Here is a 25,025-nt window from a genome sequence, read left to right on the forward strand (position 1 = left end):
ACTGTGTCCCAGGCTGTAGAGAAGACCTGCTCTGAGGGTGTAGAGGAGGCCTCACTGTGTCCCAGGCTGTAGAGAAGACCTGCTCTGAGGGTGTAGAGGAGGCCTCACTGTGTCCCAGGCTGTGGAGAAGACCCGCTCTGAGGGTGTAGAGGAGGCCTCACTGTGTCCCCGGCTGTGGTGAAGACCCGCTCTGAGGGTGTAGAGGAGGCCTCACTGTGTCCCCGGCTGTGGAGAAGACCCGCTCTGAGGGTGTAGAGGAGGCCTCACTGTGTCCCCGGCTGTGGTGAAGACCTGCTCTGAGGGTGTAGAGGAGGCCTCACTGTGTCCCAGGCTGTGGAGAAGACCCGCTCTGAGGGTGTAGAGGAGGCCTCACTGTGTCCCCGGCTGTGGAGAAGACCCGCTCTGAGGGTGTAGAGGAGGCCTCACTGTGTCCCAGGCTGTGGAGAAGACCTGCTCTGAGGGTGTAGAGGAGGCCTCACTGTGTCCCCGGCTGTGGTGAAGACCCGCTCTGAGGGTGTAGAGGAGGCCTCACTGTGTCCCAGGCTGTGGTTAAGACCCGCTCTGAGGGTGTAGAGGAGGCCTCACTGTGTCCCAGGCTGTGGAGAAGACCCGCTCTGAGGGTGTAGAGGAGGCCTCACTGTGTCCCAGGCTGTGGAGAAGACCTGCTCTGAGGGTGTAGAGGAGGCCTCACTGTGTCCCCGGCTGTGGTGAAGACCCGCTCTGAGGGTGTAGAGGAGGCCTCACTGTGTCCCAGGCTGTGGAGAAGACCTGCTCTGAGGGTGTAGAGGAGGCCTCACTGTGTCCCAGGCTGTAGAGAAGACCTGCTCTGAGGGTGTAGAGGAGGCCTCACTGTGTCCCCGGCTGTAGAGAAGACCCGCTCTGAGGGTGTAGAGGAGGCCTCACTGTGTCCCCGGCTGTGGAGAAGACCCGCTCTGAGGGTGTAGAGGAGGCCTCACTGTGTCCCCGGCTGTAGAGAAGACCCGCTCTGAGGGTGTAGAGGAGGCCTCACTGTGTCCCAGGCTGTGGTGAAGACCCGCTCTGAGGGTGTAGAGGAGGCCTCACTGTGTCCCCGGCTGTGGTGAAGACCCGCTCTGAGGGTGTAGAGGAGGCCTCACTGTGTCCCAGGCTGTGGAGAAGACCCGCTCTGAGGGTGTAGAGGAGGCCTCACTGTGTCCCCGGCTGTGGTTAAGACCCGCTCTGAGGGTGTAGAGGAGGCCTCACTGTGTCCCCGGCTGTGGTTAAGACCCGCTCTGAGGGTGTAGAGGAGGCCTGCACACACAGATATTTTTTTGCCAAGTTGGCCAGCATTGGCATCTGGTCCCTCTTCTGCCACCACCACAGGATAGGGTCTACTGAGCTCAGGACAGTAGGGAAGCTCTGATACACCTGTATCTCTTTCTTGGCCTTTCCAGCGGCTGAGGGGCCCTGTGGCCCTTATCAACTCTCTGGTGGGGAAACGCCGTCTTCTGAGCAAGAGTGAAGGGTGTAACATCTGCAGATGTCACTGTGACACAAGGCCGACAAGGGTGGGTTGAGAGTGGGACAGAGAGCACCTGGTCAATGAAAGCAAGAGTAACACAAATTCCTAATAGTCTTGGCTAGTACGTTTTGCTAGTAAAAAGCTAACGTTTTTACATAATCTTCTACTCTTTCCAAACAAAAACCAAGACAGTGAAAAAAGCCCAGTTATCTCCAACAACAACGTATCCAAATATAGTACTAACGCTAGCGAATTCATTAATTAATTACCTGACGATGTTGATGCCTCAGTGTCGTAGACGGATGCATCTTCATCAATGCTGGCTGCAGGCTTGCTGCTGATGCTGAGGGCTTACTTTTCTTTGCATCAAAGATGCTACAATCTTCAGCTTTCAAATAGATGCTGTGTTTGACCAAGTGTTTCCTCAAGTTGCTTGTATTACCCTTCCCTGTTTTGCACGTTGCGTTACAAATGTTGCAGAGAGCGTTGTCAGCATCTATTTTCATAAAGTGTAACCACACTTGCGACCGTTTTCGACTTGCCATAGTAAAATCCTAGGTAAACATGTACTGCACATGCCGTTCGTGCGGTTTCGTTTAGCGATAAACTAAACCTTGACGTCATCGGACTTAACATATATAAAAAATTATATATATTTTGATCTTATATATTTTTTTAAAGAATAATAATAAAAATCATAAAAATAAACGTTTTTTTGATTATTATTATTATTTCTTTTTAATACAGACAACGGTGTCTCACGTGAATCGATACTCGGTAGTACCGACGTGTTTCGGTAAGTACAGATAAAAGTACCAAATTCGGTACCCATCCCTATATGTCACATTGTTAATCATTAAACGTATTCCTAATTCCTATGTAGTGCACAACATCTAATGTAAAGTACATGTGATACCTGTGTCACAGTGGGTCCTAATGGGTTAATCAAAACTAACTCTTCTGTGATGTCTGTGGCAGTTATATGATTCAGATGTTGTTTAGTATTCAATTGACAAAAGATCATAGAATAATAAGGTAACACTTTTTATAAAGGCTCATTATTATAAAGTGTCACCAATAATAATATTACAATTCTATGCTCTTATAGGGTATACCATTCACAGATGTGGCTTACAATGTAACCAAAAGCTCCATTATCATTGTATCCACTGCCAGTCAACAATTAACCATCGGCTGGACTTTATCAAGCACCTTGACTATTGCAAGAAAAAGACCACCGCCACTGCAGAGACCACCGCCACTGCAGAGACCACCGCCACTGCAGAGACCACCGCCACTGCAGTGACCACCGCAGAGACCACCGCCACTGCAGAGACCACCGCCACTGCAGAGACCACCGCCACTGCAGAGACTACCGCAGAGACCACCGCCACTGCAGAGACCACCGCAGAGACCACCGCCACTGCAGAGACTACCGCAGAGACCACCGCCACTGCAGAGACCACCGCAGAGACCACCGCCACTGCAGAGACCACCTCCACTGCAGAGACCACCGCCACTGCAGAGCCCACCGCCACTGCAGAGACCACCACTGCAGTGACCACCAGTGCAAAGACCACAATGCCAACCCCCCCGTGTGGACAGATGAAAAGGGTGCGTCATCGTCTGCAAATAAAACAAAAATGTCCTAGCTGCCATCTTCTTATTAACAAAAAAAACCTTAAAAAGCACATAGAGGAAGCACACACAGACGCTGGACATCTCACCTAAAAAGTGAGTGTGTAGATCCTATCAATGGGATCTATGCTGTTCTTAAGACGTATCATGGTGTCAGCACTCCTCTGCATGCCCAAGTTAAGGTATGGGGGGAAAATCAACATGTGTCATGTGAATCTTCAGAGTGCCAGATGAACATGGAGTTAGCACGTAGGAGTGGATTAGCCGCTTTTCAGTGCAGACACCTGAAATATATAGCATACTGTATAGGGATGCACCGATATGAAAATTGGCCGCCGATATCGATACCGATTGTTCAGCTAACACTATCGGCCGATACCGATACCGATATTTGTATATTTGTATATAAGTATTTGTAATTTTTTTTTAATTTTTTTTAATTTTTTTTATTTTTTATTTTTTTATTTTTTTATGAAACTACTGTATATTTGTATGTGTATGTTTGTATTTGTAGGCCTCTTTACTTACTTAAAAAAAGGAAACATCAAGAAATATGTTTATGGTATCACTATCTCTCTCCCAGTATCGTCTTGCGGCCTGCAGAGGGATACTATTTTCTCAACCAGAGCTTTCAACCAATGCAATGGAACCATTCTTGCGGCCTGCAGCAGGATACTATTCTCTCAACCAGAGCTTTCAACCAATGCAATGGAACCATTTTGATTGACAGTCGATTCGGCCAATTACGCCACACCGCAAGCACCCACCTCCTTGTCCGGCAAGCGTTTATTCATTTTTCTACTTTCGGGCATGCCGCCATTGTTCTGTTTGCGAGAGCGAATACGTTAGCTTCCCGGCCCGCCGACCGGCGGTCCACAGCATGACCAAATGAGACAATGATTTTACTGCAACAAATGTTATAATAAAACAAAGCCTTTCTATACATTTGTCTGGTTGAAAACTTTATTAACAGAGTGCAGAATGTGTAGTTGGGTACGGAATGAGCAACGGAATGGAACCGAGCTATGAACGGACTAACGGAGTAATGCCTTGTTTACTGCCATCTTCGGGTAAATAATATGCTTGTTATTGAACGTGTAACACTAACTATATAGCGTTAATGCCACAAAACGAATGTTTGTCATTTTAACAGCAGATACTTTCTTAAATGCCATCTTCCCGAGAGAGGGTGTTGACGGGGAGTTGTGTTATTATTATTAATAGCATTGAACAGCTAACCGAAAGCTAGCGTTAACTAATGTTAAAGGTTTAGCCATAACGTTACCTTGGCTAAAGTTGGGAAGTTGGCAAAGGAGTATTCCAACGCAAATCACATTTTCACCAGTAACGTTAGTCTTGCATCTCCCGGTAGCTAATGAACGAACTAACGGAGTAATGCCTTGCTGCCATGGGTAATAATAATATGCTGATGTTATTGTCCGTGTAACACTAACTATATAATGTTAATGCCACAAAACGAATGCCTCGTTAATCATAAGTAGTAACTGATGCAGTAGCTTGTGTGCGTGTGTGGGGGACGGCGGGCGTTGTGCGCGAGTGAACTTTTTTTTTTGCCTTTTGACGCTACACAAATTGATGGGTATTTATCGGCGACTGCTATCGGCACATTTGAGCTTATCGGCCGATAGGCCGATAGCAGTCAACAAGGCACTTAACGGCCGATACCGATACCCGACCGATATATCGGTGCACCCCTAATACTGTACATTATATGCTTATCCACCGGCTCTTCATGAGGAAACCCTTAAAGAGATGGTTACCCTTAAAGAGTCTACGAACAGGTCGAAAAGTACCTAGCGGAAACAAATCTAATCTACGAATTCCAATCTGGCTTCAGAACATCCCACTCCACTGACACATGCCTTCTCTATTTGAACGACCACATCAAACAAGAGGTGGACGCGGGCAAATACTGCGGCATGGTCATGCTGGACCTACAAAAGGCCTTCGACACTGTCAATCACTCCATTCTGATTGACAAGTTAAAAGCAATCGGTTTTGATAGTCTATCAGTGAGCTGGATGCAATCCTACCTTGAGGGGAGGGAACAGATGGTGGAGGTAAACGGTACCCTACCCCCCCCCCCTTCACAGTGAGCTGTGGTGTTCCACAAGGAAGCATACTAGGACCACTACTGTTCCTAATTTATGTAAATGACATGTCATCAGCTTGTGACTGCAACTTGTTCCTGTTTGCGGACGACTCAGCCCTGCTGGTCTCTGACAAGAACAAGTTACAGGTTGAAAAAACCCTCAGCTCTGAACTAGGCAAAATCTGCATATGGCTCGCTGATAACAAACTATCATTACACATGGGCAAAACAGAGTCCATTCTCTTCGGCTCAAATAACAAACTCAGCAAGACCGCGACGGCTTCTCAGTTACAGTGGGTGACAATATTGTCACAAGGAAAGATGAAATTACCTACCTGGGTTCCATCCTAGAGGCTAATCTCTTCTGTGACAAAATGGCATCCAATGTAATAAAAAAAGTCAACCAACAAACTCTATTCTTGTACCGGATCTCCTCTCTGGTAAACAAGAATACCCTGAAGACTCTGGCAGGAGCACTCATTCAAGGGTACTACGACTATGCTTGCACCTCATGGTACCAAAGCACCTCAAAGGCGCTAAAAACAAAATTACAAACATCTCAAAACAAACTGGTTAGACTACTGCTTGACCTTACTCCTAGAACCCACCTCACCCCTGCCCACTTTGACAACCTAGGATGGCTTAGAGTAGACGACAGAGTACAGCAACTTGCAATGGGCCCGGTCTACAAGATACACTACACGACCAAGGTACCCATGTACATGTCAAAATACTTCCCAAAGGTCCGTGAATACCACGATCACAACACCAGAGGGAGCCACACAAATCATGTTAAACCCAGATTCGGCTCAAACAAGGGACTAAACACGTTTCGCAATTATGCCACATCAATGTGGAACGCCCTACCTAAAGCTGTAAAGGAATGTGAATCACTACCCACTTTCAAAACCACTCTCAAAGAACACCTACGGGAGACTGCAATTCTAAACTGGCCCCTGTAAATGTCCTAACCCAACCCCCTCCAATGTACAGTCATTTACCTAATATGGTTTTGTCAATATTCCAATGTACAGTTTTGCTTGTTTGTACAGTGTGTGTCCCCAACCCCCTCCAATGTACAGTAAATTACCTAGTATGGTTGTCAATATTCCAATGTACAGTCTTGCTTGTACAGTTGTACAGTGTTTCCCCCCCCCAACCCCACCCAACCTCCTCCAATGTACAGTTTTTACGTCAAATGTATATACTCCCTTTTCTGGACTCTTTTTGTATCACAAACGGTACTGTATTTGCAAATCTGGTATGTCATAAATGAAACTTGAAAGTAACGCAATAGTTACTTTCTGAAGTAACTAGTTACTTTTATAATTTGTAACTGAGTAAGTAATTTAGTTACTTTTTGGAAGAAGTAACTGTAACTAGTTACTTTTTAAAAGTAACTTGCCCAACACTGCATTTGTGACATACAAGATATGCAAATATACAGTACTGTTACTGTAAGACACTACATATGTGGGTGGTCTTGTGGTCAAAGTTATGTCTGTGGAATCATATAAGAACGTTCAATTTGACCAATTAAGGCCCTTTATTTTTCTAGATGCATATCACCATTCAAAATGGGACATCTTTGCCGGAGCTGCAGAGATGTACCACGTGCTGCCAGCACTTTCACTGCCCTTTCTGTGATGCATCCTTATTCAAACCAACAAAGTTGAGTAAGTTGAAGACCCACCTGGAGGCCCATTTCAAGCTGGGAGTTTCCTATGAAGGTAAAGTTGGGCAACATTCTCTGGGAAATGCAAATGGCGTTACAGTAGAGAGTGAGACCAATTCCATTTGAGAAGTTAACCCATTAGCACCCACACACCCATTTCTCCTTCAAGGAAAATTATGAGGGGCATAAGACTGACTAAATAGACTACAAAGAACACATTTCTGAATTTATTTTCAAAATAGCGCCCCCTAATGGCAAAGATCTGAAATGTTACATATATGTCACTAGGGATGGGTACCTTTCACATTTGAACCAATATCGTTACCGGTACCCAACGTTACCTTTTTTCTATACCTGTCTCTGTCCATTGCCCTCTTCAGCCGTGTGTCCATGGAAGCTGCCTGGATGGCAGGGTATTGTTCAATGAAGCGCTCTATCATTAGGAAGAGGCTGTTCCATCTTGTCCGGACATCTACAACGAGGGCATGTTCTGGAAGGCCTTTAGGAAAACAGACAAAAACAATACATTGCAATTTGCAAACTAAAGACATTATTTGGTTTGACTCCAGTAGAAAATAGTATGCATATATGGAGGAATTGTGTTGGAATTTAAAAACAATACAAATAATTATACAAAAAACAAAAGAAATTGGATAAATAAATATCCAATGATTTTTTCTTAGATTGACCTTTAACTTACCAAGGAGTCTCTGCTTTTCCTTTAAGACAGGCTTGGCGAGGCTAGCTTTCCTAAGCCGCACCACGACGGCCCGTCTCCTGGCAGACCATGCAGCAACAGTCTTCACAGTGTAGAGTTTCTGTGCTGCTACATTAGTGGGCAAAACATCCCATCTTCAACACGTTCAGCCTCTTCACAGCTACATCCATATTGGCAGCGTTGTCAACTGTGATCGCAACCACTTTAGATTTCACCCCAAAATCATGGAGAATTGTGTCAATCTCCTCTGCTACAGCAGGCCCCGTCTGGGAGACATACACTGCACGGGTGTGCAGGACTTTCTCCCTTAGCTCTGCCTCCACGATATAATGCACAGTGGCAGTGAGGTAGTGGTCTTGTGCCACACTGCTCCAACCATCAGCTGTCACTGCAACATGGTCAACTGCCCTCAGTTCCTCCTTCACATTCTCCTTCTCAATAGTATACCAGGCTGGTATCAACTTGTTGGAGAGAAGGTCTCTCGAAGGGGGGGGGGGGGGGGGGATTTTGGGTTCAGGGTCCTTGTCATCTCCCTAAATAGAATTATGCAAGACAAAATACTATAAATAACTACAATCAGAATAGTCTTTATTGCCAAGTAGTTTTCACATACAACAAGGAATGACCTTTGGTCGTTTTCGGTGCAACATTAGCGGACAGACATTAACAGACAGATAAATAATACAATAAGGTGGAGTAAGATCTAATTAAATATGAATTAAGTTAAGTATAATATAATTATGAAATAAAATAGGCCAGGGCTGCCTATAACTGTAAATAAAGAGGTTGAATAAAATTATATGGGATATAATTATAAACTAAATTAAATATGCATTAGTAACTATCATTAGTAATTTAGCTTCATGATCAGATCACAAACATAATCACTAATTTACTGGTGTGTGTGATATTTTACCTAAGCCACGGGGTATCCACCAATGAGAAGGGCAACATTCCTTTAACGATGAACTCCGTCACTGCCCTGTGGCCCTTATCAACTCTCTGGCGGGGAAACGCCGTCTTCTGAGCATGAGTGAAGGGTGTAACATCTGCAGATGTCACTGTGACACAAGGCCGACAAGGGTGGGTTGAGAGTGGGACAGAGAGCACCTGGTCAATGAAAGCAAGAGTAACACAAATTCCTAATAGTCTTGGCTAGTACGTTTTGCTAGTAAAAAGCTAGCGTTTTACATAATCTTCTACTCTTTCCAAACAAAAACCAAGACAGTGAAAAAAGCCCAGTTATCTCCAACAACAACGTATCCAAATATAGTACTAACGCTAGCGAATTCATTAATTAATTACCTGACGATGTTGATGCCTCAGTGTCGTAGACGGATGCATCTTCATCAATGCTGGCTGCAGGCTTGCTGCTGATGCTGAGGGCTTACTTTTCTTTGCATCAAAGATGCTACAATCTTCAGCTTTCAAATAGATGCTGTGTTTGACCAAGTGTTTCCTCAAGTTGCTTGTATTACCCTTCCCTGTTTTGCACGTTGCGTTACAAATGTTGCAGAGAGCGTTGTCAGCATCTATTTTCATAAAGTGTAACCACACTTGCAACCGTTTTTTCGACTTGCCATAGTAAAATCCTAGGTAATCATGTATTGTGCGTTTCGTTTAGCGATAAACTAAACCTTGACGTCATCGGACTTAACATATATATATATAAATTTTTTTTGGTATACTTTTTTTTTCTTATATATTTTTTTTTAAATAATAATAATAAAAATCATAAAAATAAACGTTTTTTTTTATTATTATTTCTTTTTAATACAGACAACGGTGTCTCGCGTGAATCGATACTCGGTAGTATCGACGTGTTTCGGTAAGTACCGATAAAAGTACCAAATTCGGTACCCATCCCTATATGTCACATTGGGCGTTAATCATTAAACGTATTCCTAATTCCTATGTAGTGCACAACATCTAATGTAAAGTACATGTGACACCTGTGTCACAGTGGGTCCTAATGGGTTAATCAAAACTAACCCTTCTGTGATGTCTGTGGCAGTTATATGATTCAGATGTTGTTTAGTATTCAATTGACAAAAGATCATAGAATAATAAGGTAACACTTTATAAAGGCTCATTATTATAAAGTGTCACCAATAATAATATTACAATTCTATGCTCTTATAGGGTATACCATTCACAGATGTGGCTTACAATGTAACCAAAAGACCCATTATCATTGTATCCACTGCCAGTCAACAATTAACCGTCGGCTGGTCTTTATCAAGCACCTTGACTATTGCAAGAAAAAGACCACCGCCACTGCAGAGACCACCGCCACTGCAGAGACCACCGCCACTGCAGTGACCACCGTCACTGCAGAGATCACCGCCACTGCAGAGACCACCGCCACTGCAGAGACTACCGCAGAGACCACCGCCACTGCAGAGACCACCGCCACTGCAGAGACCACCGCCACTGCAGAGACCACCTCCACTGCAGAGACCACTGCAGAGACCACCGCAGAGACCACCGCCACCGCAGAGACCACCGCAGAGACCACCGCCACTGCAGAGACCACCGCAGAGACCACCGCCACTGCAGAGACCACCGCCACTGCAGTGACCACCGCCACTGCAGAGACCACCGCCACTGCAGCGACCACCACTGCAGTGACCACCAGTGCAAAGACCACAATGCCAACCCCCCCGTGTGGACAGATGAAAAGGGTGCGTCATCGTCTGCAAATAAAACAAAAATGTCCTAGCTGCCATCTTCTTATTAACAAAAAAAAACTTAAAAAGCACATAGAGGAAGCACACACAGACGCTGGACATCTCACCTAAAAAGTGAGTGTGTAGATCCTATCAATGGGATCTATGCTGTTCTTAAGACGTATCATGGTGTCAGCACTCCTCTGCATGCCCAAGTTAAGGTATGGGGGGAAAATCAACATGTGTCATGTGAATCTTCAGAGTGCCAGATGAACATGGAGTTAGCACGTAGGAGTGGATTAGCCGCTTTTCAGTGCAGACACCTGAAATATATAGCATACTGTACATTATATGCTTATCCACCGGCTCTTCATGAGGAAACCCTTAAAGAGATGGTTACCCTTAAAGAGTCTACGAACAGGTCGAAAAGTACCTAGCGGAAACAAATCTAATCTACGAATTCCAATCTGGCTTCAGAACATCCCACTCCACTGACACATGCCTTCTCTATTTGAACGACCACATCAAACAAGAGGTGGACGTGGGCAAATACTGCGGCATGGTCATGCTGGACCTACAAAAGGCCTTCGACACTGTCAATCACTCCATTCTGATTGACAAGTTAAAAGCAATCGGTTTTGATAGTCTATCAGTGAGCTGGATGCAATCCTACCTTGAGGGGAGGGAACAGATGGTGGAGGTAAACGGTACCCTATCCCCCCCCCCTCACAGTGAGCTGTGGTGTTCCACAAGGAAGCATACTAGGACCACTACTGTTCCTAATTTATGTAAATGACATGTCATCAGCTTGTGACTGCAACTTGTTCCTGTTTGCGGACGACTCAGCCCTGCTGGTCTCTGACAAGAACAAGTTACAGGTTGAAAAAACCCTCAGCTCGGAACTAGGCAAAATCTGCATATGGCTCGCTGATAACAAACTATCATTACACATGGGCAAAACAGAGTCCATTCTCTTCGGCTCAAATAACAAACTCAGCAAGACCGCGACGGCTTCTCAGTTACAGTGGGTGACAATATTGTCACAAGGAAAGATGAAATTACCTACCTGGGTTCCATCCTAGAGGCTAATCTCTTCTGTGACAAAATGGCATCCAATGTAATAAAAAAAGTCAACCAACGAACTCGATTCTTGTACCGGATCTCCTCTCTGGTAAACAAGAATACCCTGAAGACTCTGGCAGGAGCACTCATTCAAGGGTACTACGACTATGCTTGCACCTCATGGTACCAAAGCACCTCAAAGGCGCTAAAAACTAAATTACAAACATCTCAAAACAAACTGGTTAGACTACTGCTTGACCTTACTCCTAGAACCCACCTCACCCCTGCCCACTTTGACAACCTAGGATGGCTTAGAGTAGACGACCGAGTACAGCAACTTGCAATGGGCCTGGTCTACAAGATACACTACACGACCAAGGTACCCATGTACATGTCAAAATACTTCCCAAAGGTCCGTGAATACCACGATCACAACACCAGAGGGAGCCACACAAATCATGTTAAACCCAGATTCGGCTCAAACAAGGGACTAAACACGTTTTGCAATTATGCCACATCAATGTGGAACGCCCTACCTAAAGCTGTAAAGGAATGTGAATCACTACCCACTTTCAAAACCACTCTCAAAGAACACCTACGAGAGACTGCAATTCTAAACTGGCCCCTGTAAATGTCCTAACCCAACCCCCTCCAATGTACAGTAATTTACCTAATATGGTTGTCAATATTCCAATGTACAGTTTTGCTTGTTTGTACAGTGTGTGTGTCCCCAACCCCCTCCAATGTACAGTAAATTACCTAGTATGGTTGTCAATATTCCAATGTACAGTCTTGCTTGTACAGTTGTACAGTGTTTCCCCCCCCCCAACCCCACCCAACCTCCTCCAATGTACAGTTTTTACGTCAAATGTATATACTCCCTTTTCTGGACTCTTTTTGTATCACAAACGGTACTGTATTTGCAAATCTGGTATGTCATAAATGAAACTTGAAAGTAACGCAATAGTTACTTTCTGAAGTAACTAGTTACTTTTATAATTTGTAACTGAGTAAGTAATTTAGTTACTTTTTGGAAGAAGTAACTGTAACTAGTTACTTTTTAAAAGTAACTTGCCCAACACTGCATTTGTGACATACAAGATATGCAAATATACAGTACTGTTACTGTAAGACACTACATATGTGGGTGGTCTTGTGGTCAAAGTTATGTCTGTGGAATCATATAAGAACGTTCAATTTGACCAATTAAGGCCCTTTATTTTTCTAGATGCATATCACCATTCAAAATGGGACATCTTTGCCGGAGCTGCAGAGATGTACCACGTGCTGCCAGCACTTTCACTGCCCTTTCTGTGATGCATCCTTATTCAAACCAACAAAGTTGAGTAAGTTGAAGACCCACCTGGAGGCCCATTTCAAGCTGGGAGTTTCCTATGAAGGTAAAGTTGGGCAACATTCTCTGGGAAATGCAAATGGCGTTACAGTAGAGAGTGAGACCAATTCCATTTGAGAAGTTAACCCATTAGCACCCACACACCCATTTCTCCTTCAAGGAAAATTATGAGGGGCATAAGACTGACTAAATAGACTACAAAGAACACATTTCTGAATTTATTTTCAAAATAGCGCCCCCTAATGGCAAAGATCTGAAATGTTACATATATGTCACTAGGGATGGGTACCTTTCACATTTGAACCAATATCGTTACCGGTACCCAACGTTACCTTTTTTCTATACCTGTCTCTGTCCATTGCCCTCTTCAGCCGTGTGTCCATGGAAGCTGCCTGGATGGCAGGGTATTGTTCAATGAAGCGCTCTATCATTAGGAAGAGGCTGTTCCATCTTGTCCGGACATCTACAACGAGGGCATGTTCTGGAAGGCCTTTAGGAAAACAGACAAAAACAATACATTGCAATTTGCAAACTAAAGACATTATTTGGTTTGACTCCAGTAGAAAATAGTATGCATATATGGAGGAATTGTGTTGGAATTTAAAAACAATACAAATAATTATACAAAAAACAAAATAAATTGGATAAATAAATATCCAATGATTTTTTCTTAGATTGACCTTTAACTTACCAAGGAGTCTCTGCTTTTCCTTTAAGACAGGCTTGGCGAGGCTAGCTTTCCTAAGCCGCACCACGGCGGCCCGTCTCCTGGCAGACCATGCAGCAACAGTCTTCACAGTGTAGAGTTTCTGTGCTGCTACATTAGTGGGCAAAACATCCCATCTTCAACACGTTCATCCTCTTCACAGCTACATCCATATTGGCAGCGTTGTCAACTGTGATCGCAACCACTTTAGATTTCACCCCAAAATCATGGAGAATTTAGTCAATCTCCTCTGCTACAGCAGGCCCCGTCTGGGAGACATACACTGCACGGGTGTGCAGGACTTTCTCCCTTAGCTCTGCCTCCACGATATAATGCACAGTGGCAGTGAGGTAGTGGTCTTGTGCCACACTGCTCCAACCATCAGCTGTCACTGCAACATGGTCAACTGCCCTCAGTTCCTCCTTCACATTCTCCTTCTCAATAGTATACCAGGCTGGTATCAACTTGTTGGAGAGAAGGTCTCTCGAAGGGGGGGGGGGGGGGGATTTTGGGTTCAGGGTCCTTGTCATCTCCCTAAATAGAATTATGCAAGACAAAATACTATAAATAACTACAATCAGAATAGTTTTTATTGCCAAGTAGTTTTCACATACAACAAGGAATGACCTTTGGTCGTTTTCGGTGCAACATTAGCGGACAGACATTAACAGACAGATAAATAATACAATAAGGTGGAGTAAGATCTAATTAAATATGAATTAAGTTAAGTATAATATAATTATGAAATAAAATAGGCCAGGGCTGCCTATAACTGTAAATAAAGAGGTTGAATAAAATTATATGGGATATAATTATAAACTAAATTAAATATGCATTAGTAACTATCATTAGTAATTTAGCTTCATGATCAGATCACAAACATAATCACTAATTTACTGGTGTGTGTGATATTTTACCTAAGCCACGGGGTATCCACCAATGAGAAGGGCAACATTCCTTTAACGATGAACTCCGTCACTGCCCTGTGGCCCTTATCAACTCTCTGGCGGGGAAACGCCGTCTTCTGAGCATGAGTGAAGGGTGTAACATCTGCAGATGTCACTGTGACACAAGGCCGACAAGGGTGGGTTGAGAGTGGGACAGAGAGCACCTGGTCAATGAAAGCAAGAGTAACACAAATTCCTAATAGTCTTGGCTAGTACGTTTTGCTAGTAAAAAGCTAGCGTTTTACATAATCTTCTACTCTTTCCAAACAAAAACCAAGACAGTGAAAAAAGCCCAGTTATCTCCAACAACAACGTATCCAAATATAGTACTAACGCTAGCGAATTAATTAATTAATTACCTGACGATGTTGATGCCTCAGTGTCGTAGACGGATGCATCTTCATCAATGCTGGCTGCAGGCTTGCTGCTGATGCTGAGGGCTTACTTTTCTTTGCATCAAAGATGCTACAATCTTCAGCTTTCAAATAGATGCTGTGTTTGACCAAGTGTTTCCTCAAGTTGCTTGTATTACCCTTCCCTGTTTTGCACGTTGCGTTACAAATGTTGCAGAGAGCGTTGTCAGCATCTATTTTCATAAAGTGTAACCACACTTGCAACCGTTTTCGACTTGCCATAGTAAAATCTTAGGTAATCATGTATTGTGCGTTTCGTTTAGCGATAAACTAAACCTTGACGTCATCGGACTTAACATATATATATATACATTTTTTTTTGTATACTTTTTTTTCTTATATATTTCTTTTAAATAATAATAATAAAAATCATAAAAATAAAAGTTTTTTTAAATTATTATTATTTCTTTTTAATACAGACAACGGTGTCTCGCGTGAATCGATACTCGGTAGTACCTACGTGTTTCGGTAAGTACCGATAAAAGTACCAAATTCGGTACCCATCCCTATATGTCACATTGGGCGTTAATCATTAAACGTATTCCTAATTCCTATGTAGTGCACAACATCTAATGTAAAGTACATGTGATACCTGTGTCACAGTGGGTCCTAATGGGTTAATCAAAACTAACCCTTCTGTGATGTCTGTGGCAGTTATATGATTCAGATGTTGTTTAGTATTCAATTGACAAAAGATCATAGAATAATAAGGTAACACTTTATAAAGGCTCATTATTATAAAGTGTCACCAATAATAATATTACAATTATATGCTCTTATAGGGTATACCATTCACAGATGTGGCTTACAATGTAACCAAAAGCTCCATTATCATTGTATCCACTGCCAGTCAACAACTAACCGTCGGCCGGACTTTATCAAGCACCTTGACTATTGCAAGAAAAAGACCACCGCCACTGCAGAGACCACCGCCACTGCAGAGACCACCGCCACTGCAGTGACCACCGCCACTGCACCGCCACTGCAGAGACCACCGCCACTGCAGTGACCACCGCCACTGCAGAGACCACCGCAGAGACCACCGCCACTGCAGAGACCACCGCCACTGCAGAGACCACCGCAGAGACCACCGCCACTGCAGAGACCACCGCCACTGCAGAGACCTCCGCCACTGCAGAGACCACCGCCACTGCAGAGACCACCGCCACTGCAGAGACCACCTCCACTGCAGAGACCACCGCCACTGCAGAGACCACCGCCACTGCAGAGACCACCGCCACTGCAGTGACCACCGCCACCGCAGAGACCACCGCCACTGCAGAGAATACCGCCACTGCAGTGACCACCGCCACTGCAGAGACCTCCGCCACTGCAGAGACCACCGCCACCGCAGAGACCACCGCCACTGCAGAGACCACCGCCACTGCAGAGACCACCGCCACTGCAGAGACCACCGCAGAGACCACCGCCACTGCAGAGACCACCACAGAGACCACCGCCACTGCAGAGACCACCGCCACTGCAGTGACCACCGCCACTGCAGAGACCACCGCCACTGCAGTGACCACCACTGCAGAGACCACCAGTGCAAAGACCACAATGCCAACGCCCCCTGTGTGGACAGATGAAAAGGGTGCGTCATCGTCTGCAAATAAAACAAAAATGTCCTAGCTGCCATCTTCTTATTAACAAAAAAAAACTTAAAAAGCACATAGAGGAAGCACAGACAGACGCTGGACATCTCACCTAAAAAGTGAGTGTGTAGATCCTATCAATGGGATCTATGCTGTTCTTAAGACGTATCATGGTGTCAGCACTCCTCTGCATGCCCAAGTTAAGGTATGGGGGGAAAATCAACATGTGTCATGTGAATCTTCAGAGTGCCAGATGAACATGGAGTTAGCACGTAGGAGTGGATTAGCCGCTTTTCAGTGCAGACACCTGAAATCTATAGCATACTGTACATTATATGCTCGCGCAATACCTAGTTTAATAATAAGTAGGCAAGTGTAAATTATACATTCGTCACTCAGTTTTAATATCGACGGATAGCTCAACTCGTTCGTCAGCTTGCTGTATACCCTATGGTCCGTCGGTGACAAGTTCTAATCACTTAAATTTTTTTTTTCTTTTTTTTTTACGTTTAATTAATTTATCATCTCTCTATATAAACGTAACTAGCTATTCATATCAATCGAAATAACGTTAATCTCCGATATTTAAACATGGTCCCCAAAATGAATGGAAGCGAATGAGGAGCCTGACACCTGGGAGGAATGGGGGTGTTGCAGCGTTGGGGATGTTTAAAAAATATAATTTAATATATAATATAATATAATAATTTGTGCTTCACCTAAAAATTTGGTCAGCAGCCTCCACTGATGTACAGTGTTGTCACGCGAAATAACGTTATGAATAAAAACGCGAAATAACATTATATAACGTTGCGTTACAATGTACAGTTTCTAGTTAATCAGTAAGAGTGTACTGTACATACAGAGTTAAGAGTGTACTGTACATACATAGTTGAGAGTGTACTGTACATACATAGTTAAGTGTACTGTACATACAGAGTTAAGTGTACTGTACTGTACAATACAGAGTTAAGTGTGTACTGTACATACAGAGTTAAGTGTACTGTACTGTACAATACCGAGTTAAGTGTGTACTGTACATCCCCAACGCTGCAACACCCCCATTCCTCCCAGGTGTCAGGCTCCTCATTCGCTTCCATTCATTTTGGGGACCATGTTTAAATATCGGAGATTAACGTTATTTCGATTGATATGAATAGCTAGTTACGTTTATATAGAGAGATGATAAATTAATTAAACATAAAAAAAAAGTAAGTGATTCGAACTTGTCACCGACGGACCATAGGCTCTACAGCAAGCTGACGAACGAGTTGAGCTATCCGTCGATATTGAAACTGAGTGACGAATGTATAATTTACACTTGTGCCAATTGCCTACTTATTATTAAGCTAGGTATTGCGTGAGCGTTGCTTGATCAACCTGCATGGTTATGTAGGGGGGATTACGAATGCATAATGCCGCAGCAACCTATTAATATTACCTATGCGACCTACAGTATGTGACACATTACATTTCCGCATTTCATTTCCGTGAGGGACCTCTGCTGCTCGTGCCGCGCTGCAACACACAGGAGCGGCAGGCGGCGATAAGGGGGCGGGCTAGCGCGCAGTCACGTGGGCGTCGTGGCCAATCAGAGAAACGCTGAACGCAAGTAGGTTACCTTAAGTGTTCACGCATCCGGGTTCTTTCTCACCACCAGGATTACTAACTCTCTCCACCTCTCTCGTACTGCAGAGGGAATTGTTCCTCTGCTGCATTGGTAACCGCGGCAACGTTGGCCAGAACACTTTAATAGAACCATTTGGGCGCCCATCTAAATTTAGCTATAGTATTTAATTAGGAATTGTATAAAGTAATAAATAATATTTGTATGTATGTTTTTCCCCCTTTTGTTTATATAAAATGGCATTATGATTCAAACAGTTTCCTCGCTCTTTCTAGTCTAGGTGACTCCATTTTAAGTTGTTTACTCAGTTGTGTAATTTGGTACAATTAGCTTAGCAGTTAAGGCATCCGACCAAACCCCTAAGGTGAAAGTTGTATACAGTCCTCTAAACTCCAGCACACAATCAATCAAACCAGCAAGTGGTTTGGTGATGACAAAAAACAGCTCTGCCTCACTCGACAAAAGCTTAGGAAAGACAACCAAATACCTCTATCTGTGAAGACTGAAGTTGGAGCCCCTCAGGCCAAAAAATACATATCTGTTTATGACCCCACACTTTCACATTACAGTCGTTTGGGAAGAGTCATGGTGTCATATGACACACAAAAAAATACATGGCACTGTCCTTGCCATAACACAAAGTGATCATGCCCACACAAATACATCGCCAAATGGCACTTATTTCAGACTCTCTCTCTCTCTCTCTCTCTCTCTCTCTCTCTCTCTCTCTCTCTCTCTCTCTCTCTCTCTCTCTCTCTCACTCAGACAGCCCTGCTGGCTGTAGACATATGGTGCTTCTTGGCGCGGTGAGTCAGAGGACTAACGTGTGGACGGTGCCTTCGCTCCTGGAGTCCGTTGCCTCTGTGGTGTCTAACTCCACGTCCTCTCTGTCCTCCTCAGGTATGGGACAGCAGAGCTTTGTCTACACCATGTTGTCCTCGTGGCTGACCTGGTGGGTAGAGACTACAGGGGTCGTGACCTTTCTCTGCGTCTATGACCTTTCTTTCTGTACATGCTCTAAAGTAACTCTAGATCCCTTCATCTGTTTCTCTGTGTGCTCAGGTTTTAGTAGGGGGTTCACTCTGTCCTCTATGGCAGTGGTTCTCAAACTTTTTACACCAAGTACCACCTGAGAACGTAGCTGGTTCTCCAAGTACCACCATATAACCGGCGTTAAAATACAGTCTATTCAGCTATGCACAGTTCACTCAGGAGGCAAATGTTAACTTTTGTCAGACACAGCCACAATGTACAAAGGGATAGCACTAGAACTAGCAAACGCTTCCACACAACTCATACATTGCAAGGGGCATTGAGAACATAATAACTAACATTCTCACATAGCAAGTGAGAAAATTAAGAACAACTGTATTTCAGCAAATGTACTTAATTCTCTCTCTCTCTCTCACACACAGCAAGCAATTGTCCGTCATTCTCTCTCTCTCACACTTTACCCTTTAAATGCCAGTGTTTGTGATGGGCATCACAAATTATTGTAAAAAAGAAAAGAAAACACACTCAATACATTTTTGAATGTTTACCCTTTAAATGCCAGTTTGTGTGATGGCATCACAAATTATTGTTAAAAAAAACACAAAAAATAAAATATTTTCAATATCAAATGCAAAGTACATTTTTCTGGGGGAGATTATTACAGGCTAGGCATGTGTCAATGATTAGCATGACATTACAAAAAAATAAAAATGTTATGATCAGGGCTGAAGTTGAATTAAAGATGTATGACTGTTTAGACTGCATTACGCTCTGTCACAGTGATCTCCTAGTTGTACTTAGGTTATCTAACTATCGTGCCGCCGCAACCAGAAACACTGGCCTGGCCTGCTTCTAAGTTCAGTGGCCTGACTGCAAAAAAAAAAAAAAAATTGCTTTTTTGTAAATGTTTTCAAGTACCACCAGCAGTACCACCAAGTACCACTAGTGGTACGCGTACCACAGTTTGAGAACCACTGCTCTATTAGGCGAGTCAATATATGGTTTAACCCCAAAAAAATTGATACAAAAGGTTTTTCAATGGATTCTGGTAGTATTGGGCGTGCTAAATAACATACTAAAAGTCGACCAAAATCGACCCCTCCGAAAGCCGTCATTTCCAAGATGGCGTCCCAGATGGCGCCGGGGCGATTAAAATGGCTATATCTCAAATTAAGAAAATGGTGCAAAGGATTTCTCAACTGATTCTGGTACCTCTGGGCATGCTCACTAACATACAAAAAATCTAGGAAAATACACCTTCCAGAAAGGCTTCATTTTCAAGATGGCGTCCAAAATTGCGGCTGGCCAAGCTTAAAATGGCTATATATATGTCAATATAAAAATTATATAAATGATTTTGTCATTTGATTCTGGTACCCCAAGTACCCCTAGACATACTTAGGAACATACTAAAGTTTTAGGGAAATACACCTTCCGAAGAGGCTTAATTTTCAAAATGGTGTCCAAAATGACGACTGGGAGTTTAGAATGCCTGTATCTCAAATGGGAAAACATTTCTAAAGGATTTATAAACTGATTCTGGCACCTCTATACATTAATAACGAGCAAAATATCTAGCTAAATATATCTGCTAGGAATGCATCATTTGCATCATCAAAATGGCTGCCTGTAGCTTATTTTGGCTAAAATTTAAATTGGTTATTATATTCAACCTAGAAAGCTGGCTTTGGTGTTGAACACAAAATAAATGACCCACTTATTGTGGTCTTCAGGCCTACTCATCATCATCTTCAGGATCCTCTGGGAGAAACTTGTTATGTGGATTGTCACATTCATGAAGTTGACATGGTCCACAGACAGTAGTACAAGGTAGTCCATATTTTCTGCATGAGCAGCGAAGTGTCTTGCAGGCAGTGGTACAGTTACAATGAATGACCTTCAAGAGACTGTCTGGAGCAGCATTCATTGTTGACATGAGTGGGACAAATCTATTGTCCTGCAGGTTCCAGCCCCAGTCTAGAGCATCTATACCATCATCTGTTCCCATCCAGACCATGACCTGGTAGTATGCTCTACGACAGTGGAATTTGGTAGCAGATTCAGTTGGTGGTAGACATTCAGGCGTTACCGTTGATGAAGCTGAGACAACCTTCTTGCTGAAAATGTTATATCTCATTTTTGCAAGCGAATCTGTGCACTTTCCACCAAAAAAGACAGCCATTGCTTGGCACCCAAGGTCATCGATCACATCTGTTGTCTGGTTTGGTACAGTGAATGCATTGGCACAAGCCTGAAGGACAGGATCCCCTTTTACAAGTTTTTGGAATGCTGTCTTTTTGCCAACTCCGAAGATCCGGGAAGTTGTGTCACAGCCAGTCACAGCATGGATGAACAGCAACTGAGAACACACATCCTGTCCGAGTACTTCTTTCAAATGGTTTATGGCGTACACTTTAAAACTGCCATCAGCTTTCGACTTGTCTGATCTGAAATAAAGGCCCTTGCTATCTCTCTGTGCATAGTAAAGAAGTAAGACGAGGAGATCAGTATCTTCTCCAATCAGCGTCGTGGTGTGAAGAAGAGATGATCCCACTGCAGCCCTTACTATGTCTACATCAGCATCTCCAAGTGAATTGACCACAGTGCAATCCCGTTCTTTCAGTTCATCACTTATCATGTGGATCAGTTTCTGTTTATTCAGATCTCTTGACAGGAACTCCTCCTTCTTACCTGAGAACTCTGTCTCAGCAGTGAAGTTGACAATGGGATGAATATTGTTTCCTCTTCTTTGATGTGTGTTGTCTTTAATGGATGGCCCATCCTCATAGCCATCAAACACAATGGTTGTAGCTGAGCCATAATGTTGGATGGTGAAGTCTGCATATGACTGTGCAATTTTACCATAGCTTTGTCCGTGCTTCCATTGTATTCGGTGAAGGAGTGAACCACCATCAAGAACATAATGCTCCGTTTCTGGTACAGAATCTAGGATTGCATCACTTGCATGATCACAGATCGCGTGCGCTAGTTGTGGTTTATCAGCTTTGCGGAAGACGTTTCCGGCTTCAAAGAGGGCAGGAGGGAAAGGACTGAGTTCGTAATGCATAACCTCCTCCAATGACAGCTCTCCAGTTTGGGAGACAATAAGGAAACGTTGAAAAAGAAGTGCAGAATCAATGATTCGATCAGGAGCAACCTTGATAGACGATTTTTGTCCAAGGGTTATGGCTTTATCCTTTCTACTAAATGAAAATGTGAATGCCGGCTGTCCGATCATTTTGTGCATGATGTTGCGTCCAACAGAGTCATAATCATGCACGTTCACTCCATCCTCAGCGACAACACCTGTAACAACATTCCTTAAAGAAGAGTCTGGAGAGAAAGGTGAACATATAGCAAGTTTTGAAGTGATCTTCTCCAGGTCAGCAGCATCCATTTTCATCCTTGCCTCTGTTGAATCCTTGTGCTGTTCTGATGTTGTGTATGTCTGGTTTGAGAACTCCTGCATTGCGGTGTTATACTCTGATGTTATGCCCTTTGACATTGTCCAAAGGGATCTCTGATTGTCGGTCATTCCACTTCCATGTGTCATCCCTCCTGTAGTCTTCAATGACCTCATCAATGTTGTTTCGATTACAAGATCTGAGCTGAGGCCTGCCCATGATTGGCTGCTGCGACGGATAACATGAAAACCCTTTTCAAATTGTCTGAAGACATCTGGGTGGTTGATGTGAAGCTGACTCATCTCTTGGACATAAAAGTGTGCCGATTTCAAGTAATTGTAATGCCCAGCCACAGCGAATATCGGCATGCATTCAGAAACAGCGCGTAGGTGCAAAAGCCAGGAACCTGTTGAGTTAACTGTTAACTATTGAGGTATACATTGCTTCAGACTGTTCAACCATTGCTGCAAATTCATGACTATCATCTACCATTTCTGATATTATCATGCGGTTAAGACATTTGTCAACCAGAAGATGGCCACGGAATGCTCTCTGAACTGATTTGCCTGTCATCATATGGGCTACTGAGTTCTCCCCATAGACTACCCCTAGAATGTCCTTAAGTCCTGTACCGTCCATCAGTGTACCAATTGCTCCTAGCAAATTCATAAATGTGTGAAATCCTCCTAGGAGCAGGACAAAGGACTTGAGGTGACTGCACTGTGGTGAATCTAGGATTATCTCTGCTGCTTTCCAATATAGGGGTTGGTCAAATGTAACTACTGGGGCAAGGTGGTGTTTGGATGCCAGACCACAAATGAACTCCAGTGTTGACAGAATGCATGTTTTGTCTCCGGAGTACATGTCTATCATTGGTAAGTATCTCACTGAAGACTGCCCTGGATGTTCTTCCCCCTTATGAATAATGTGCATCATCCCTTGCCAACCAGGTGCAGGCTGTTTGAAATTGAACGATAACTCCCAAAGCAGATCAACCATCTTGTTACATTCTGCGAGTCTTGGAAGTTCTTTAAATGTGGTGTCTCTGCAAAAGTGTTTGGCAAAGTGATAATCTATTATCACAACTTTTTACCTCTGCACAAGATTCAGTTAATTAATTCTGAACCTCGGAATCCTTTGGTCTGTCTTCTGTCCTGGTGTCAAGGCAGCTATCATGCCCATCCCATGAAATGTCCCTTTCCCATCAATTGTTAGAATATTATGATCTACATTGTCTGCAGCAAATAAGACGGTCGTGTTCAACACATCAATATCCTTACCAAGCATGTTTGATGCAGTACAATTTGCAGCATTCATTTCAAACCTCTGCAGTTCAGAATAGGAAGAGCAGAATCCCATCTTATTCAGCATATCTACAATGAACCGAGACCGGTTTAAGTGGTGCATTTGCACTGCTAGGCCAATTTGCAAAGGGGCAAGGACAGCTCGTGGTCGGACTGCCTGTATGATTGCGTGGCCAATACTAGCAATTTTCTGCTCTGTCTCTTTACCGACAAACAAAGCTTTTAACACAATGTGGAGTGATTGTGGAATATAATCAAGGGCATTCTGTAGTTTTAGTGTCTCTGTAGTCGGGTACTCATTAACAGGTGGAACATTCGTTTTTTAGTAAGCTATTTGTATTTGTATAGTCATTTTAAGCTCCTGGGCGCCAGTATGGACGCCATCTTGAAAATGATGCCTTTCCGGAAGGTGTATTTTCCTAGATTTTTAGTATGTTCACAAGCATGTCTAGAGGTACCAGAATCAAGTGAAAAATCATAGTTATATATTTTTTTTCTATTGAGATATATAGCCATTTTAAGCTTGGTCTGCCGCCATTTTTGGACGCCATCTTGAAAATTAAGCCTTTCTGGAAGGTGTATTTTCCTAGATTTTTAGTATGTTAGTGAACATGCCCAGAGGTACCAGAATCAGTTGAGAAATCCTTTGCACCATATTCTCAATTTGAGATATAGCCATTTTAATATCTCCACCGCCATCTGGGACGCCATCTTGGAAATGGCGGCTTTCGGGGGGGGTCGATTTTGGTAGACTTTTAGTATGTTATTTAGCATGCCCAATACTATCGGAATCCATCGAAAAACCTTTTGTATCAATTTTTTTTGGGTTAAGTGCTTTTTTTTTCATAGATTGACTCGCCTATATGGTATCCCAGCCAAGGTGACAATAGAGGCACGGGATGTCTGTGTAGTTTCCTTTCTTCCAGCATGGCTGCCTTATATAGCAGTCATTGTTTTGTGCATGGCAATGGAAGAGATTGCCGTTGTGTTTTACTGCTGTACAACTGTTTGCACAGAAAACAAAAGATAATTAGCTTTCCATGGCCACCATTAGCAGAACGACTCTGAGGTGGACCAAAGCAAATTGCTATGATACACTAGGAAGAGCCATTTTCAGATTCAGATTTAGATTCAGATTCCTTTATTGTCACTTATTTCAGTACTTTACAGCAAGAACAGTGACATTCTTATTTATTGTGGTCCTCAACCATAGCAGCTTCTATAATAAGATAGATTCTTAATAATAAAATAAGTTAAAAATACAATACATTTAGCATAGAATAAAATAAGATGACTAAAATAAAGATTACTATACAGTTCTAAAAGT

The 25,025-nt window shown here is 43.3% G+C and overlaps 1 protein-coding gene across 1 annotated transcript in view; it reads left to right on the forward strand.

Moving 5' to 3' along the window:
* The first annotated feature begins 17,869 nt into the window (after positions 1-17,869).
* The window catches only part of LOC311224617 (FIGNL1-interacting regulator of recombination and mitosis-like), a 31,641-nt gene continuing 24,485 nt past the window's right edge, over positions 17,870-25,025 (forward strand). Inside the window, exons 1-2 of the mRNA XM_084309658.1 lie at positions 17,870-17,982; positions 18,898-18,949. The gene's annotated coding sequence lies outside the window, so the exon portion shown is untranslated. The remainder of the gene's footprint in view (positions 17,983-18,897; positions 18,950-25,025) is intronic.

This window comes from Notolepis coatsorum, assembly GCF_963971535.1.
Source record: "Notolepis coatsorum genome assembly, chromosome: 3".
NCBI lineage: Eukaryota > Metazoa > Chordata > Actinopteri > Aulopiformes > Paralepididae > Notolepis > Notolepis coatsorum.